The sequence below is a fragment of the Athene noctua genome, chromosome 2, assembly GCF_965140245.1.
Source record: "Athene noctua chromosome 2, bAthNoc1.hap1.1, whole genome shotgun sequence".
Lineage (NCBI taxonomy): Eukaryota > Metazoa > Chordata > Aves > Strigiformes > Strigidae > Athene > Athene noctua.
The window spans coordinates 40448290-40465177 of NC_134038.1; positions in this window are offsets into that span (position 1 = coordinate 40448290).

A 16888-nucleotide genomic window follows, 5' to 3' on the forward strand; every position below is an offset into this window, starting at 1 on the left:
GGCGGGCGGCGGGCCATTGTTCGCCGCCTGCGCTGTGCCGGGGGGCGGAGGCGGCCGGGCCGCTGCTCCTCGGGCAGTGCCTGGGGCGGAGGCCGGGCGCCCGCTCCCGGAGGGGCGGCGGGCGGGCGGTACCTCGGGGGCCCGTTTCCCTCCCTGTCCCCCGGCGCGGCGGCGGAGCGCGGGCAGGGCCCGCAAGCCCCGCGGAGGGCGGTGGGGGTCCGCGGGGTCCGGCGCTCGGGGTGTTTAACCCCCCCTGGCCGCTGGCGGGCGGCGCGGGGGGAGGGGGTTGCCCTGCCGGGCGGGGCCGTTGTGCCGAGGGAGCCCGCCGGCCCCCGGCCGCGGTGTGAACTGCGAAGGGGAGAGGGGCTCGGCCCCGGCGGTGATCGCTCGGGGCAGAGGTGAACGGGCTCCCGGGAGCCGCAACGAAGAATTCCTGCGCGCAGGGAGACGGATGAAGAACCACTGCTCTCCAGGAGCCCCTCCACGGCAGCTGAGAGGAGCAGGGCCAGTGCAGATACTGCGGTCCCTACATCCATATATACGCACTTCGGTGGTAGACAAGTTTTTAGGGAGGAAAAATAGATACCAGTATGCACGCTATCTCTTAAAAATACTTATGCACGTGAAGCGTCGACGACCTTTTTTCTTTCCCCTCTTCAACAAAGTATGGATAAATCGGGTTATTTTTCACAGACATTAAGGCATAAGTGCCATGTTCAGCTCACCTGAAGGTGCTTCCCTACAGCCTGTTGCCATCTCATGTTCCATGATACACAGACTCCTGCCAAAGAACACTGAAGTATGCCCCAAGGAAAAAAAAAAAAATACCTACCCCCTGCGAGGCATTTTAGCAAGATACCTGATCAGTGTTTCTATGGTATACACGGTATTGTATCCCCAAACAATACAGAACTGTTAATTTATGCTTTAAATGGTAGTGACAATAGTCAAATAATTACAAAACTACCGCAAAACAGTATTGTGTCAGATTTGGAAAGCTGCTTTTTTTCTGCCACTTCCAAGTAGGAAAGCATTAAGATAGTTTCATATAACAAACCAAAGGAACAAAAGAAAGACAAGTAAGAACCAGATTCCGCTCATCCACAAGATGTATTTGACTAGGTACGTATGTGAGGAGTGCAAAATATAACCCGCATTGCACAATACGCAAAACTTCAATAAACCAGCCTGAGATTTATATTTCTATATATGGTTTTTAGGATAAAATTCTACCTGGGGCTAAACTTTACTGAAGTTACATGTTCTGAGAATTTTGAAGGATGAATACTTGAAGATACGGAAGGAAATTGAAAAGGTGATAGTTGCCAAAAATACATTGTGCCAGCCTGAACTGGTAAATTTTATGGATAATTGGTTTTCTATACAGATGGTTTAGAGCAGGCATCATCTCTCTGGACTTCACTGAAGTATTTAATACACTAGCAGATGCTTTTTAGTTAAACCCATAATACAGAGATTAATAATAAGAATTGCAGGGTGGGTAGGGAACCGGATAAATGAAATGACAAGAGCTAGTGCTGAAGAGATTTTACTTGCACTCGCCATATTCAGCCCCTGCTTTGTAGATCAGTGGGATGAGGTCCATAACTCTTCCCCCTCTATTTCTCCCCAGGGATAGTGCTCTTCTGAGAAGTAGCTAAATCCTTACCTTTCCTTCTCGCAAGAAAGCAGATACTTTCCAGTACTAGGATAGTAGCTGACATTAACCCATGTTCTTTGTTAAGGCAGAATTGTCTGAAGACCTGGAAAAGGTACAAAAGGCACTTTTCACCCTTCCAAGCTATTGTTTCAGCAACCTGAAGAACCAACTGGGTAATGCTGTTTCAGAGACAAACAGTTCAAGCTGTCTCCCAGACTGTAAGAGGCAGAAATTTCCTTAAAAAAAACAAACAATAAAAACAGTAAAAAGAGGAAGATAATAGTGGTTATTTCTGTACAGACAGTTTAACTCGCCCATCTTCACAATTTCTAATCTGTGTTTTACTGAACTTGAATTCCAGAGCCAATAACTTTCAGAGCATGTAAAAGCAAGTCTCAGAAGTGCTATCTAAATAAAAAAAATAAAAAAAACACTTTTCCAAACCAATTGCATTCTTGTCTGTCCTTATAAATTCCCATCTTCACTGATGTAGTTAAACCCTAGCCAGCAACTAAGCCCCACACAGCCTCTCTCTCACTCCCCTCACAGTGGAAAAAGGGAGAGAATCAGAAGAGTAAAAGTAAGAAAATTCATGGGTTGAGACAAACACAATTTAATACGTAAAGCAAAAAACGTGCAGGCAGGCAAAGTAAAACCAGGAATTCATTCACCACTTCCCATCATCAGGCAGGAGTTCAGCCATCTCCAGGAAAGCAGGGCTCCATCACACCTAACAGTTACTTGGGAAGACAAATGCCATTACTCCAAACCTCACCCCCTTCCTTTTTCCCCCAGCTTTACATGCTGAGCCTGACGTCATATGGTGTGGGATATCCCTTTGGTCAGTTGGGGTCAGCTCCCCCAGCTGTGCCCCCTCCCAACTTTTTGTGCACCCCCAGCCTACTGGCTGGTGGGGTGGGGTGAGAAGCAGAAAAGGCCTTGACTCTCTGTAAGCACTGATCAGCAGTGACTCAAACATCCCTGTATTATCAACACTGTTTTCAGCACAAATCCAAAACATAGCCCCATACTAGATACTGTGAAAAAATTAACTCCATCCCAGCCCAAACCAGCACATTCTGCACCCCATACCATTATATCATGCCCAGGTCCCACACTATCCAATACATCCTCATTAACCACCCGCACCCCTTCCCACCCTTTGATATGAAACACAGAGATGTCATTCCCTTGGTCTATGGGCCACCCCTGTGAAATGTCCACCAAGTGCATTTAGTCCATGACTTTGTGCTCACTCAGGTTATGGTGGTCACTCAGGACAGGAGAGCTGGTGTGTTGAGTGGAGTTACTGGGCACCAGAGCCAGGTCAGGTCACTGCTGCACTTGCACTGCTGCTTGTAAGGCTTGTCCTCCACTGTTTCAGGTGGCTCCTGCTACAGTAATTCCTATGACATGCACCTCAAGTCCTAGGTTACAACAATCTAGAAATATTCCGTTACAGTCTCCGCCCCTGGACCCTTTGAACCAGACCATCGGGTTTAACATTGCAATGAACTCCTCCCCTTGCCCTGCTCTGGCTTGGACTTCCCCACAGACTGCAGTCCCTCAGAGGGGCACCTGCTCCAAGTGGAGCCTTATCAATGGCCCCAGTCTCTTCAGGGCTAGACCTGCTGTGACATAGACTTCTCCACAGCCAGGGTCACTTTGAGGTGCACCTGTTCCAGCATGGTCTTCTCCATGGGTCACAATGCCTGCAGAGATACACGTGCTCCAGCCTGTCCCTACCCACAGCCACAGTCCCTTCAGGAGCGAACCTGCTCCAGCATGGCCTTACCCGTGGCTGCGGTTGCTCCAGGCCTGTTCCTGCTCTGTCATGAGCTTCTCTATGGCCACACGCTTTGAGGTGCTCCAGCATGTCCTCGTGCACAGCCGTAGATGCGTGGAGGTGTACCTGCTGCAGCATGGGCTTATCCAGAGCCACAGCTGCTTCGAGGTGTATCTTATCCAGTGTGGACCTATCCTTGGGCCACAATCCCTTCAGAGATGCACCTGCTGTGGCACAGACATAACCATGGCCACAGGCGCTTTGGGGTATCCTGCTCCCATGTGGACTCACCCACAGGTCACAAGCCCTTCGACTGGAGTTCACACAGGAGTTCCAGCCTGTCCGGCACAGCAGCACAGAGACAGCAGCGATGCCCTGGACATCTGCCAGCCCAGGCGCATCGCCATTGCTGTTATTGAAATGTTCCCAGACACAGCAGAGTAAGACGATCAGCACTACAGTGGCACAGCAAGCAGCAAAAGCAAAAATCAGCCAGTAATGAGCACTAGATTCTAATACACAGTAAGGCAAGCAAGCCCCATGGCAAGCACGGGAAACTGTCAACTAATAGCTAAACAGCAACAACAGAGAGAAATTCAATCATCTAGCACATTCCAGTCAATTCTGTTCGAATTATTATCTCGAACACTTTGAGCCCAACGGTGGGCACCCCATCTGCCAGCCCAGGCACATGCGGCTCTTGCCACTGGTAGAGAATGGTTTTGGCTCGGATGGAATTAATTTTCTTTATAGTAACTAGTATGGGACTATGTTTCGAATTTCTGATGAAACCAGTGTTAACACAGGTATGTTTTAGTCACTGCTGATCAGTGCTTACAGAGAGTCAAGGTCTTTTCTGCTTCTCACACCACTCTACCAGCGAGGAGGCTAAGGGCGTAAAAGAAGTTGGGAGGGAGCACAGCTGGGACAGCTGACCCCAACTGACCAAAGGGATACCCCACACCACATGACGTCTGGAGCCCTGCTTTCCCGGAGATGGCTGAGCACCTGTCTGCCGATGGGAAGCGGCAAATGAATTCCTTGGTTTACTTTGCTTGTATGTGTGACTTTTGCTTTACCTACTGAGCTGTCTTTATCTCAGCCCACAGATTTTCTCACTTTTGCTCTTCCGATTCTCTCCCCCATCTCAGTCTGAGGGGAATGAGCAAGTGGCTCTGTGGGGCAACTGCTGGTTGGGGTTAAACCAGGACAACTGAGAGAAGTTTCCTGGAACTCTATGAATCTCTAACACTTGCTGTTTGCTTTTTCATGTTCCTGAGGTATTTTGTGATTTCTGTCCTCTATCTAGCCAAAAGTGAACACAAAATGAAAAGGACAGTTGTATAAAGCAAATTTATTCCTGAATGTAAGGTTCCACAAACAAAAAAGCTGGTACCTGGTCAGGGAAGCAGTAAAAAGATGTTGATTAACCAGAGAATGCTGTAGAGAGAGGACTTCCACAGGAGCACAAGGAACTAAGCTATTAGGATACAATTGCTCTACAGCTGAAAGCACTGGGCATAGGAGAGATGCAAGAGAGAGAACCTGGATCAGGAGGAGGTTAAAAATTAAGTGTGGTTATGAGAAGGCATAGGATTTCTAGAACATGTCAGAGAATGCAATATAAGAATAATACAACGTACAAAGCAAAGAGGAAGGACTGTATTTTATAGATTTCTCTACCCACGAATTGGGTAGAGAAGCTGATAGTCAAATAACCATAGAAACTCATTTCCAGCTTCGTAATGAAGACAGCCCTAATATAGCACTGTGCATGCCAAGTAGGTAAAAAAATGGTGTAAGCACTAAAAAGCCCTGTGGACTAGCTTAATGCCTAACAAGATGTGCTGCATGGATGCAAATTTAGTGCGCTTGAAAAGAAAGCATGTACTCAAAAGCTTTATGATACATTCATGTAGACATGGCCATACCCTGACATAATTGTATGATTCCTTACGCTGAAGCCGTAATCGCAGGCCGTCAGAATTTGTGCTTTTAATCTCACTGCATTCAAAGCAGAAAACTAAGGTTGTTCACATTTATACAAAAACATCATCACAAATATCTATAAGAAATATTACAACTATGTAGCAGAGACTTCTGGTTCCTATAGGTTTACTCCTTGGTAAGTTATATCCTTCAGAATCAAAGTTATGAAAATTTTAGCTTTTAAGAACTAAAACCATCAGTAAAAATTCTCATATCAAGACAAAAAAATGAAATTCATAATAGTTGGCTGTCCTTGTAGCTCTTTAATGGTGTGTACTATTCATCTAATAAGCCATTTACTTGTCTGCCTGTTCTGGAGTTTTCCTCAACCTGTATCGAATTTATCTGGTCACTGACCTGGGCTTAAGGAGGTGCATTTTGTTAACTTTGCCAATTGGATAACAGTCATAACCACAGATGAGAGCAGAAACACTTCCTTCACAGCCTGACTTTGCCATATTTGATCATGAATATTATTCAGAGGAAACTGCTGATAAAAATGAGTAAGAGTGTCAGAGGATAACCCTAATCCTGGAAAGACTTGTGTATTTACTTAATTTTAAACACTGAGAGTAGCCCTAGATACTGTGCAGAGATTAGGCAAGTACATTAAGGGTCAGCAGAATCGGAGCTTAAGAACAGATTCCTGTGGCCTCAGATTTCACCTTTAATTTTGGCATTTAATGCAGAAAGACTGGGAATCAGAAGCTTTGTAATTGCTTTATAAGCTTTCCCAGAATGAGAGGATACAGGGATTCAAAATACACCTCCATATAGCTATCAACAGGTCACACTTTAGGCAGACATACAGTTGTAATATCTTAGAAAAACATTCCACTGTGTATTCCCCAGGCAGTCTCGAAATACCTCAAGCAAACTAGAAACCCCATGAAATTTAATATACCTTTAAAGACAAATGAGGGTTTCAAGATATTATCAGTGTTTTTAGTAAATCCTATTTTCAATTTATCCTTCTGAAGGCAGATACACAATATAATGATCTAATTTTTCATTTCTATGTTAACACCTGCTGCTAGGAAACTGTATTCTTCATTAAAATGCAAGTACTTTATGGAATGGAAATATATGTTCATTGTGAATTATGTTTTATATTTTTAAAGTAGTGTTATAAATGATCAGGCCCAGTGTGGGGAGCCAGCATCAAGCACAGTCCCTCAATGGCCGGGCAGGTCCATGGGGACAGGGATGGGTCAATGCTGGGAAAGGACATCAGCCCACAGGGCGGGCTCATGGCCGGGGAGACAGGACTGTGGGCAGCTTGAGACCGGCCCTGCTGCAGCATTGCTGGGGCAGGAACTCATGTCCCTTGGGGGGCTGAAATGGGGTCCTGGGCCATGGGCAGGGTGGGGGAGCTCCAGGGGGGTGGGCAAGGACAGCAGGGCTGATGGTGCTCGCAGGACCCTGACAATATGAAAGTAGTTTTGAAAACATGAGCACCTTAAGTACACAGACTGACTCCCTATAACTCATTCTGGTATGTCAACAGGAGACTCCAGCCCAGCTTTGGGTTTGTTTTTTCTGTCTTTACATCTTCTTTTCTTTTCCTTTTTTCTCTCTTTTTTTTTTTTTTTTTTTTTTTGGTATAATGCATGCTACCATGTTCCTATAGGCAGGAACAGCCAAACTAGAATAAAGCACAAGATCTTTGCTACTGTCTCTCATATTAACTTATTAACTATAGAATCAAAAAGTTGACAAATAATAAGGCTTTCTTCTTGTTTGCGGGTCAGTAAATTACTCTTTTTGAACTATTCAGTGTAAATAAACATTGCTAGAATCCTCAATTTTATTATGGAAAACTTGAGCAGAGGTACAATGGAATTTACAATAATGGAGTTTACAATGAGGCTGGAAAAGAAAGCATGCACTCAAAAGTTTTATGATATTTTCATGTAGACATGGACTTACCCTGACATAATTGTATGATTCCTTACGTTGAAGCCATAATTTTAGGCCATCAGAGCCTTCATTTACAATAAAGCTTGTTGTAAACAACCATTGAAAGATGGATAAAGAGTGTTTACACCTTTAGAAAAGGTACAAACCAAGCTTTTTCTATCCTCAGATTATTTCTTGGTAATAAAAGACTTTTTGGGGAAGCATTTCTTTAGATGGATGCAGATTCACTTAGAGTATTTTTACTGACGTTTCCCTGATGAGAATAAATGCAAAGGAGAACATGCATTTTTTTCCCACTGAAACCATGAACAGCTTATTAGGTGTCCAGCTGTAGATGTATGATGACAAACATTTCCAGTGATCCACTCATCTATGTTTAAAAATGTTTCAGCTCTCTCTCCGTGTTCACATTTATATAGCGAAGTCCTTCAAAATGCAAAGCTGAATTTATATAATCTGACATGGAGTATAGAATGGATTGTTTTCCTTTGCTTGCTGAGGCTCTTGCGTTGGGTTCTTAAAAAGAACGGCGCTGGTACCAGCTGTGTTATTCACAACCAAAGGGTTTTAGATGCTAGGATGGGCTGAAAGATTCTTGTGAGACTTGCTGTGCACATGCTCCGCTCAGCTTTTATGACCCGGTGAATAAGATTTTGGATCTGGAGATCAGTGATAAACCATCACAGGTCATGGCACAGGTTTTGCCACAGTAGGAAATGTGGGCAGTACCTCCTGTTCCGGATATGTTCAGAACTCCCACTGAAATCAAGGGGAGTTTGGGAAGCAATGAACACAATGCTAAGGCCTGAATAGGGCTTGTAGGCTGAGATGACAGGTTGTTCCACGCTATTGTTTAAAAGTTCTGTTGTTGGCTTCAGTAGAGGCAATATTTTTCTCTGAGTAATTCACACTCATTTTCCAGCTATTTTCAGGCATTAAATGTCAGCTTTTCATAAGAAAGGCAAAACTGACTTGTCCACTTGATGCCAAATAACAAAATTTACCTAAATTACAGTTATTATATTTGTAATTTAAAAAATCTTCTTTTGTTATGTCTACAAAGCTTAAATATTTTAACTCAAGTTTTCTTTTTCCAGAGTGCAAGGTTGCCATCTGGATAAAACCTATGAACAGCATCCATCCAGGGAGATGCACTAGGGGAATTTTGGTGCAGGGAAACTGTATGACGACTGACTGAATTTTTAACCCTCTGAAGCCAACCGTGTCCCTCAAAAGAAGGGTTAAGGAACTAGATCTGCATCTGATGCAAACTACCCTAACTCTATTACTGTCAGGTGAAATGCAGTCATATACGCAAGTGGAAGATTTCACTACATAAAGTTGCCTTCTCATTACACAATCCATACGCATGGTAAACATCTCATGTCTTTTTGTACAAAGCCATCAGACTAGATTCTGGGAGCAATTAATTCCTACTTATATGACTTAATTGGTGTTTTCTTTTTTATAAAAGTATTTTTTGCCATGTTAATTTTTTCTTTTCAGTGAGCTTATAGTACAAACAATAACTTTCTAGGAAGTAATTGTCTCTCCTTTCAGTTTTTCATCAGAACAAATTTCTGTTTGCTAAATCAACCCGATTTACTAATTAACATCTGGATCTTATGTGCACGCTATGCACACACACAATAATTCCATAATTATATTATATTAGCTATTTAAGGACTCATCTAATTTTACTCTATACATAATCCTTGAAAATGAGATTTGCATAAAGTAATTTAAAATAGACAGGGCAAACTAGAAGTATATAATTATGTGTCGTTCTGAAATAAATACGTTTTCAGTTTTCAATTTCCATAGCTAAGTTCGTTGGAACATAATTTGGCCTCTGAATATTTGAATTAATAATTGAATGACAGTATTCCACTGTCAGATATGTACTTACATGGAATTTACAGACAGGGTCTCCTTTGTCATACTTACTGGGTTACCTGTGGGGCAAGTAAACCTTGATAACATTGAAATTATCCCTCTCTAGGAGCTAGGGGAAAGGAGGAAGGTGAGAAGCACTGTCTGCTCTAGTCCATTGAACAACTAAAGAGACTTTTTCCTGTCAAGATTTATACTGCTTCCAATGTGGGGAACAGGCTCCTAACCTCAGTTCTCTAAATTGTATTGAAATTTGATGCTTGTAATGATGCTTGTAATAACCTAAAAACATAAGTATCCCCCTAACCTTCAAAGTGAACCTCTTCTTCAGCCTCACTGTTTGTGTGAGACCAGCCTATGACATTATTTTTAGAGATTTTAACAATTCTTCACAGCTCAGAGTTTATGAGTTTGCAGGATTACGATCCACACATAGCGAGGTAAATACACTCCTTTGTTTTCTCTATCAATTTCCTGCTCATGGTAGATAACATTCTGTATTCTACTAATTCTGTCGTAGACTTTGAATTGCCAGTAAGTAAGCATGCTCTTCAATGTCCATACATACTGGCAATACATGTTACCAAGTATGATGATTTTATCATGTTTGCTAATATTTGTTAGTTGTATAAGAACTCCAGGATCCAAGTGATTACATAGGAAACTTAGTTTGCGTAAAGAAAAATAAAACAAGTCTTCTCCATGACAAAATAGAGCTGTGAAGTGTGTAAGGGTAACAGTAATACATCAGTTGAATAGAAGCTGAATCAGTTCCAGAATCTGATAGCACACACTCTGACTGTTAAACATAATCACACATACTATAGACTGATCAAGAAGGTAGTACTGTTGAATTTTCAGCTTGGATGACCAGTCTGAGAAGTTGGGTACTAGCTAATTATTTTAATACAGAAAATGCAGCTATATCGTTTTTCATTTGTTTGACATTTCCAAAAGTTATAGTGCTATGTTAAATATGTTGTTGAAAATTTTCACTACCACATCAAGCTCTGTATTTGCTTTAAAAGGGCTCTTAAAGAAAAAACCTCTTGGTCCTGGGATTCGAGGATGAATGTAGCAGACAGTATGTTGATGATGACTTTAAGATGGACATTAGGATGATTCCAAACAACAAAGGAATAAGATTCTAGAAGACCTTTCCTGAGGCTACTAGGAGAAACAAATTAAGCCAATTAATTTTGAGATGGAGTTGACAAACTAATGAAGGAAAGTGGATGTCACAGATAGTCGCAATACCAGGACTCTATAGGATACCAGGAAGTCCCTTTGAATTATAGAAAGCTGTCAAAAATTCTAACACAAAGACAGTATGAGTAGTGAAGGGAAAGAGATGTGTCAGAGACAGAAAGCCATTATGTCACCAGGGATACTTTTACAAAGACTCTGGACAGCATAGATGCCTCTAAGCAACAGATCCTGCCCAAAGTTATGCAGTTCTTCAGGGTGCTCATTAGAAAATAAAAGCAACATCAGGAAACTTATTTGAATGTTCCCCTGAACAAATAGAAAATTATGACTGGCTCATACTTGAGAAAAATGGTCAGAGTGAGCAATTCAGAAGCAGTGCGTAAACTCTAATACAGCTGCATAAAGAATTCACTGAATAACTCTGAATAATAGGCCAGCACATAAAAATCAGACTGTTTGCAGATAAATTTCAATAGGAAAAAAGAAAAAAAATAAAAGGCTACGTTCTCTGAATAAATGCTTTATTGCAAATACTTTTCCCAGCTCTAACGAGGAGAGTTTGCTCTAGCAGCAGGCAGAATAAAGCTGTAAAGATAGATGAAATCTTGGTCATTTAAAGCTGCAAGGATATTCTCTTCAATACCTGATTTTTACCCATTGCTAAATGAAAACGGTATTCCTAAGGCATTTAAGATTACATGAAATGTAAAGTCCAGAGAAAACCCAGGTCAAGCAGACCTTCAGTCAACACTCAGGAGACAGGACGAGGCCAACAGCTGAGGGGGCATCCTTTTTAGTCCTGGGCAGCAGGAGAGGGAGTGGTGCAAACCCCACCTCTCCCTGCCCCCAACCCAGCTGCAGCTGCAGCTCAGTCTAAGCCCTTAAGTGCAATTCCAATTTGACAGCTTGCATGGGTGTGAATACATTTAAGTCAAAAAGAAAGCCTGCCAATCTTACATGAATTAAACAACTGTGACACACACTGGGCCAGATTCTCTAATGCACCACAACAAATTTAGTGCTGTGGCTGTGAACTGGAGTCCCAGTTCATTTTTAATGCCATAGTTAACAAAGCTGTATACAGATGCAGTGATTGCCATAGATGTTAAAATGTTCAAGTGCTTTTGTCTGAGATTGCCTTTTGTCATGGATTTTCATATAATGTTTTAAAACTGATAGTCTGAAATGAAGGGCATGTTTACATTTGCATGTCTAGTATCAGAGCCTGCTATTTATCCATAAGAAAGTTTTCTGATATGTCTTGATATATTCATATAAAACTTCAAGGCAGAGACTGTGTTTCTCTAACTAATCTCTGTTTGGCTCTTAATTAATGTCTCAAAGAATGTTTCCATGGTAAACATAAAAACCCTAAACTTCAGAAAAGTTTGTGTGCTGTTGTCTTACCCAGCTCATACTTCTCTGGTTTTATCCACTTGCTTATGTGAAGGAAAAAAAAGGGGTTAAAACTTGGGAGCAAATAACAATTTGTATACTGTTTCTACAAAAACCAATGAAACCAGAAATATCTGTGTCTGTCACTTGTTTGCAGAATCAAATATTTCAGAGGAAATGTAATATGTTAGTTTTATATTTTCAAATGTCACTATTCAATAGAAAATGTCATCTTTTCAGCAGGAACATGGAACTTAACAATATCATAATGAAACTGCACTGAACTTCTGGATATGAATTTGACCTACCTGTGATTCATTATTCATGCCTGCAAAGGGTTTTGTTAGCCCCAAGGAACAGAAAGGTAATATGAGCCAGACTGGGGACACAGGGACTCATCACATGCAGCTCCACTGTTTTTTGGCTGTGAGGGAACTCTTGTGGTTCAAATGTTATAGCAAATACTGAAATCTGAAACAAATCTATAATTTAAGATTAAACATTTGCCGTTATGTAAACATGTTACCAGGTTTGATCAGCCCTTTTCTGGCAGAAAAAGAATTATTAAGGAAGTGGTAATAGAGGAGCAGCTGTGCAAATAATGGCATCTTTTCATTCAACAAGTTCTGCTCCTCTGGGTGAGGGACTATGCTCATTAGTCTTTCTTTTGGAATAATATTTGAAGCAAAATACCTAAAATCTGTGTGGTAGATTCATGCATCTTTTTTTCATGTCTGCACATCCACATTCTTCCTGATTCCAGCAATACCATGCTCTTTTTGAGTAGGTGCATCTCTGGGAGACAAAAAAAAAAAAAAAAAAAAGGAGTGGTCCTTGCTTTTTGGTTAAGTAGGCACTTGACAGGAAACCAGTATCACTGCACATCAAAAGATGTTTGTTCCTATGTAAAAGGAGCTTACACTATGCTTATTCCTCTGAAGTAGTGGAGTCCCCATCCCTGGAGGTGTTTAAGAGTCGGGTCGACATAGCGCTGAGGGATAAGGTGTAGTTGGGAACTGTCAGTGTGAGGTTAATGGTTGGACTGGATGATCTTCAAGGTCTTTTCCAACCTTGATGATTCTGTGATTCTGTGAAAAGACAATCCCATGCAAAGTATGTTTCCTGTGTTAGGTATTGTCAATAAACTTTTCAGTTTCATCAATATGATCAAACCAGGAAAAATAGAGCTTCTTACTCCTGAACTGTCAAACTTCAGATGACAAGGACCAAGAAAAACACCTTAATGAATGCTTTTAGAAAGACCTCAAGTGAGGATTGAGAGATGAGGAGCAATAAGAACAGAATAACAGTGTCATTTTAAGGGCATTTGAGAACAGGATCACATTTATACCACATCTCCATGAAAAGCGTAAGCCATGAATAGCAGCCTTGCCCTTCATCTGCTTCTAAATACAAATTGCTGCCCTCTCAATTGCCCTCTTCTTTAGGCTGACAAAGGAATTCTCATTGCTGAACAGCAAACCAGTTCAAATTAATCTGGATTAAAATTAATCATTACTATGTTTTCTTTCAAGTTAACTTTGAAGCGGACCTATTCTCCCATTTAGTTCATTACTTGATGATGCAGATACTTACACTGGCAGCAAGGGACAAGAACAAGCATTTGGGACCAGAGAAAGGGCAGGGCTGTTCTTTTTGGCAGCAATGCTGTACTGCTTTCAGAACTGCAGCGTTAAAGCATCCCATCCTGACTGTGTTCGGTTATTTCTGCTTATGCTAAGGGAACCAAAGCAGATCAAGATATACCGAGTGGGAGGCTTGGACAAGGCAATCAAAACCAGCACTGTTACAGTGGCTGGAGTGTTCACTGGTAATGAGGTCTCGAGTAGTAAATAGACAGTTTAAAAGCCAATAGTGGTGCAATCAGTAGCACAGCTTTTGTGAAGAGATGTGGAGACCAAATCCAGATTTGTGCTCAGCTGGTCAGCATGGTGCTGCTGACACAAAGCAGCTCTGAAGCTGTGGTAGCCGGTTAATGCAGAGAACTGGCATAGCATGTCTTATGTCATTGCTCTCCTGGCAGCTGGTATTTCTCTGCCTGGAAACAGAGGGTAGTCAGATCATCCCTGATCTGTGACTCTCTTAAGTGTCTCAGGGGTCCTTATTTGTTGGTACAATCCTGAGTCTGTATAACTCATTTAAAATTGCTGTAAGAACAGAAGGGGAATAAATGCATACACCTCCAGGCTGCTTCTGCTCTGAGCAAGCTGTGCGCTGTTTGGCTGCATGACTTTTCTTGTTTCACAAGTATGCCCACTAACAAAGAAAATTAAGAAAAGTAAATACTCTTCAGTAAAATAAAATTATTCTCTTTACTGCTTATGTATACTGGAACACTTGCTAAGTGATAGTTTAAAACATGTATTTGATGGAAATGAAAAATTGTTCGTGATTTACAATATACAAAGCACTTGATAGTGTTACAGTGCATAGAAAGTTCAAGTCCTAGGGCCCTCAGGGCAGGACATGCCACATGGCTTGCTAGGGAGGCATTTAAAGCACATAACCACCCCATCTTTTTCCATGAACATAAAATATCTTTCACATGATCAAAAAGTCACCCCCATTAAGTGACAGATGCCCTTTTCAGTCACAGGAACTGCTGGTTCCTTGTGTGGTCAGTGATGGGTTGACATGTGTGTTCACCTGAGCTGGTGCTCCGGCAGCAAGCCCACCACGCTAATGGATGAGAGAAATGCTGCCGTGGTGCCATGAGGGAAGGGTCACAGGGCTGCGAGGGGATTCATCAGGGGGCTCCTGGGACGGTGCACTGACCCGCAGCCTGCTCACACCAATGTGTTTTCAGGAGAGGGGAAAAGAGGGATAATGCCTAAGACCAGTTCTGTGTTCCCACTGTTTCTGCACTAGGCAGAGAATCACTACAGAGAAGTGAGAATTCATAATGCAGGATGACCTTATTGTCTTAATTATCATTGCATGATGTTAAGAGGACATTTCTTGGAGGCAACTAAACACTGTGACCTGTAGATCACAAGGATGCCACATGTTACCGATCCATAGAGCCAAGCAGCATTCTTTACACTTGTAAAATCATACTATTGAACTGCCCCATTTGGCCAAAAGAATTTACTGACAAGCACTGAAGAAGAAACGTGTTCTGTATGTGTTTGTTCATACTGATGATGATTCCAGGTTCATGAAACACATAGAAAGTTCAAGGTGCTTTTGCTGTAATCAACATGCTGCAGGGAACAATGAAACTGAAAAAAAATCTGCTCATCCCCTGTTCCAGCCTTAGAACCAAATTCTGCACTCAAGAAGAAAAATGTGCTGTTTCCTTTGTTTGCACAACATTTAATCATATCTGTGCACATAAGAACTGTTTGAAATTATTCCAAACTTCTACCCCTTGATTACCTCAAATCTGTATTTGCAGGAAAGGTGCTTTTTAAGGCTATAGATCCACATTTCTACCAAAATTATTTATGTTTAAAATTTACAAATAGCCTTATATGGCATGTTTTTACACATTTCTAGTCCTTCAGCTTTCCTACTCATCTGTCACAAACAATTAAATCACTGGATTTTTCATTGTTTGAAATAACTGGTTGCATTACCATCTGGAAACAATACATTTTAAGTGCATAATTACGGATGTTTGAAATCCCAGGAACCCAACTTTATATGCACAGGACTAGGAGGCAGCATGCTCGGAAATGTACTGTCAGCTGTGTGATGAACAGTTAGGAGGAAAGGAGGAGCAATTCTCAACCGCTTCTCTGCTGCCTTCCCGCCACCAGCCTGAGAAAGCTTAAGTCAGATTTGACTGCAGAGCAAAGGAGAACGTCTTAGACTGCTCTCATCTGCAATGAATTTTAACGATTGCAGTGGCACAAGAGGACACTAGTTGAGCTGTGGCCTCTAGGTCCTCACTCTTCTTACAGCTCACTTCTCATTATGAGGCTGGAAAACCAACTTTGCGTTAGTTTCCAGGAAGTGCAAAGTAATGAAGCACATTATGGAAAGGACTGTTGAGGATAACAATGTGCATGTAACTTCACAGTGGAAAATGATTCAGTATTCTGAGACAGAAGCTGTAACATAGGATATCGAATTTCTACAAAATCAGCACATCTCAAAGATATGACAGTTAGTCAAAACCTAGCTAAAACATTAGCTATTAGCTAAACTTTCACTAGTGCAAATGGCTGACTCCATCCCCTTTTCTGCTCTTTCTTTCCTAACATATGACCTATTTCGCAATGTATTCATTTGCCACAATATATTCCAGCTGAGAAGAATCAGACAGGCCCTCCAGCTTCACTAATGACAGCTGCAGGTCCAGATCAGCATCGGAAATCACATCAGAGCGTGTCCTTTATACTGCCATAAAAGGTATCAGGCAGCTCAGAAAAAGGTAAAAATATACTACATACAGGCCCAAACATGCCATCAAATGTAAATTCTATTTATCTTTGATTTCATAATGACTGTATTCATACTTCCCCATTATCTTTCTGATTTTTTTTTTCCTAGGACCACGTTGTACTGAGAGAGATTCAGCTTATAGTCCTTGCAAGTCACTGTGTGCCAGGACATCCATCAGTCAGTTTGCCTTCTTCTTATGTGATCCATATTTATACAAGGTGGGAGGGGGGAAACTCTCAGCCATACACACTTCAGGAGATGTCAGAAGTTTAGTCTTCATGTCTTCTAACTGCCAAAGCTTTTCATTCTACTGATCTGATGGCACGATGGACTAATATTCAAAAAGTAATGACTAACTCTTGGAGAACTCTTTAGTAATAGAGAGTATGGATTTGTGGTCTCTGTAGGAGATAACAGTCAGTTAAGAAGCACAGGTATAAAAGAACCACCAGAAGTAAACTGGATACCACATAAAGCAGTTGATAGTAAAACGTGGGGGAGAAATAAAAAAGTTTCTGGAAACCAGACTTCTTGTAGCTGCAGCCACAGTGGAGCAGACCCTCAGCTGGATGTACAACCTGACCTGACCATGCAGTCTGTGTTCCATTTAAGAGATGCTGGGAGAA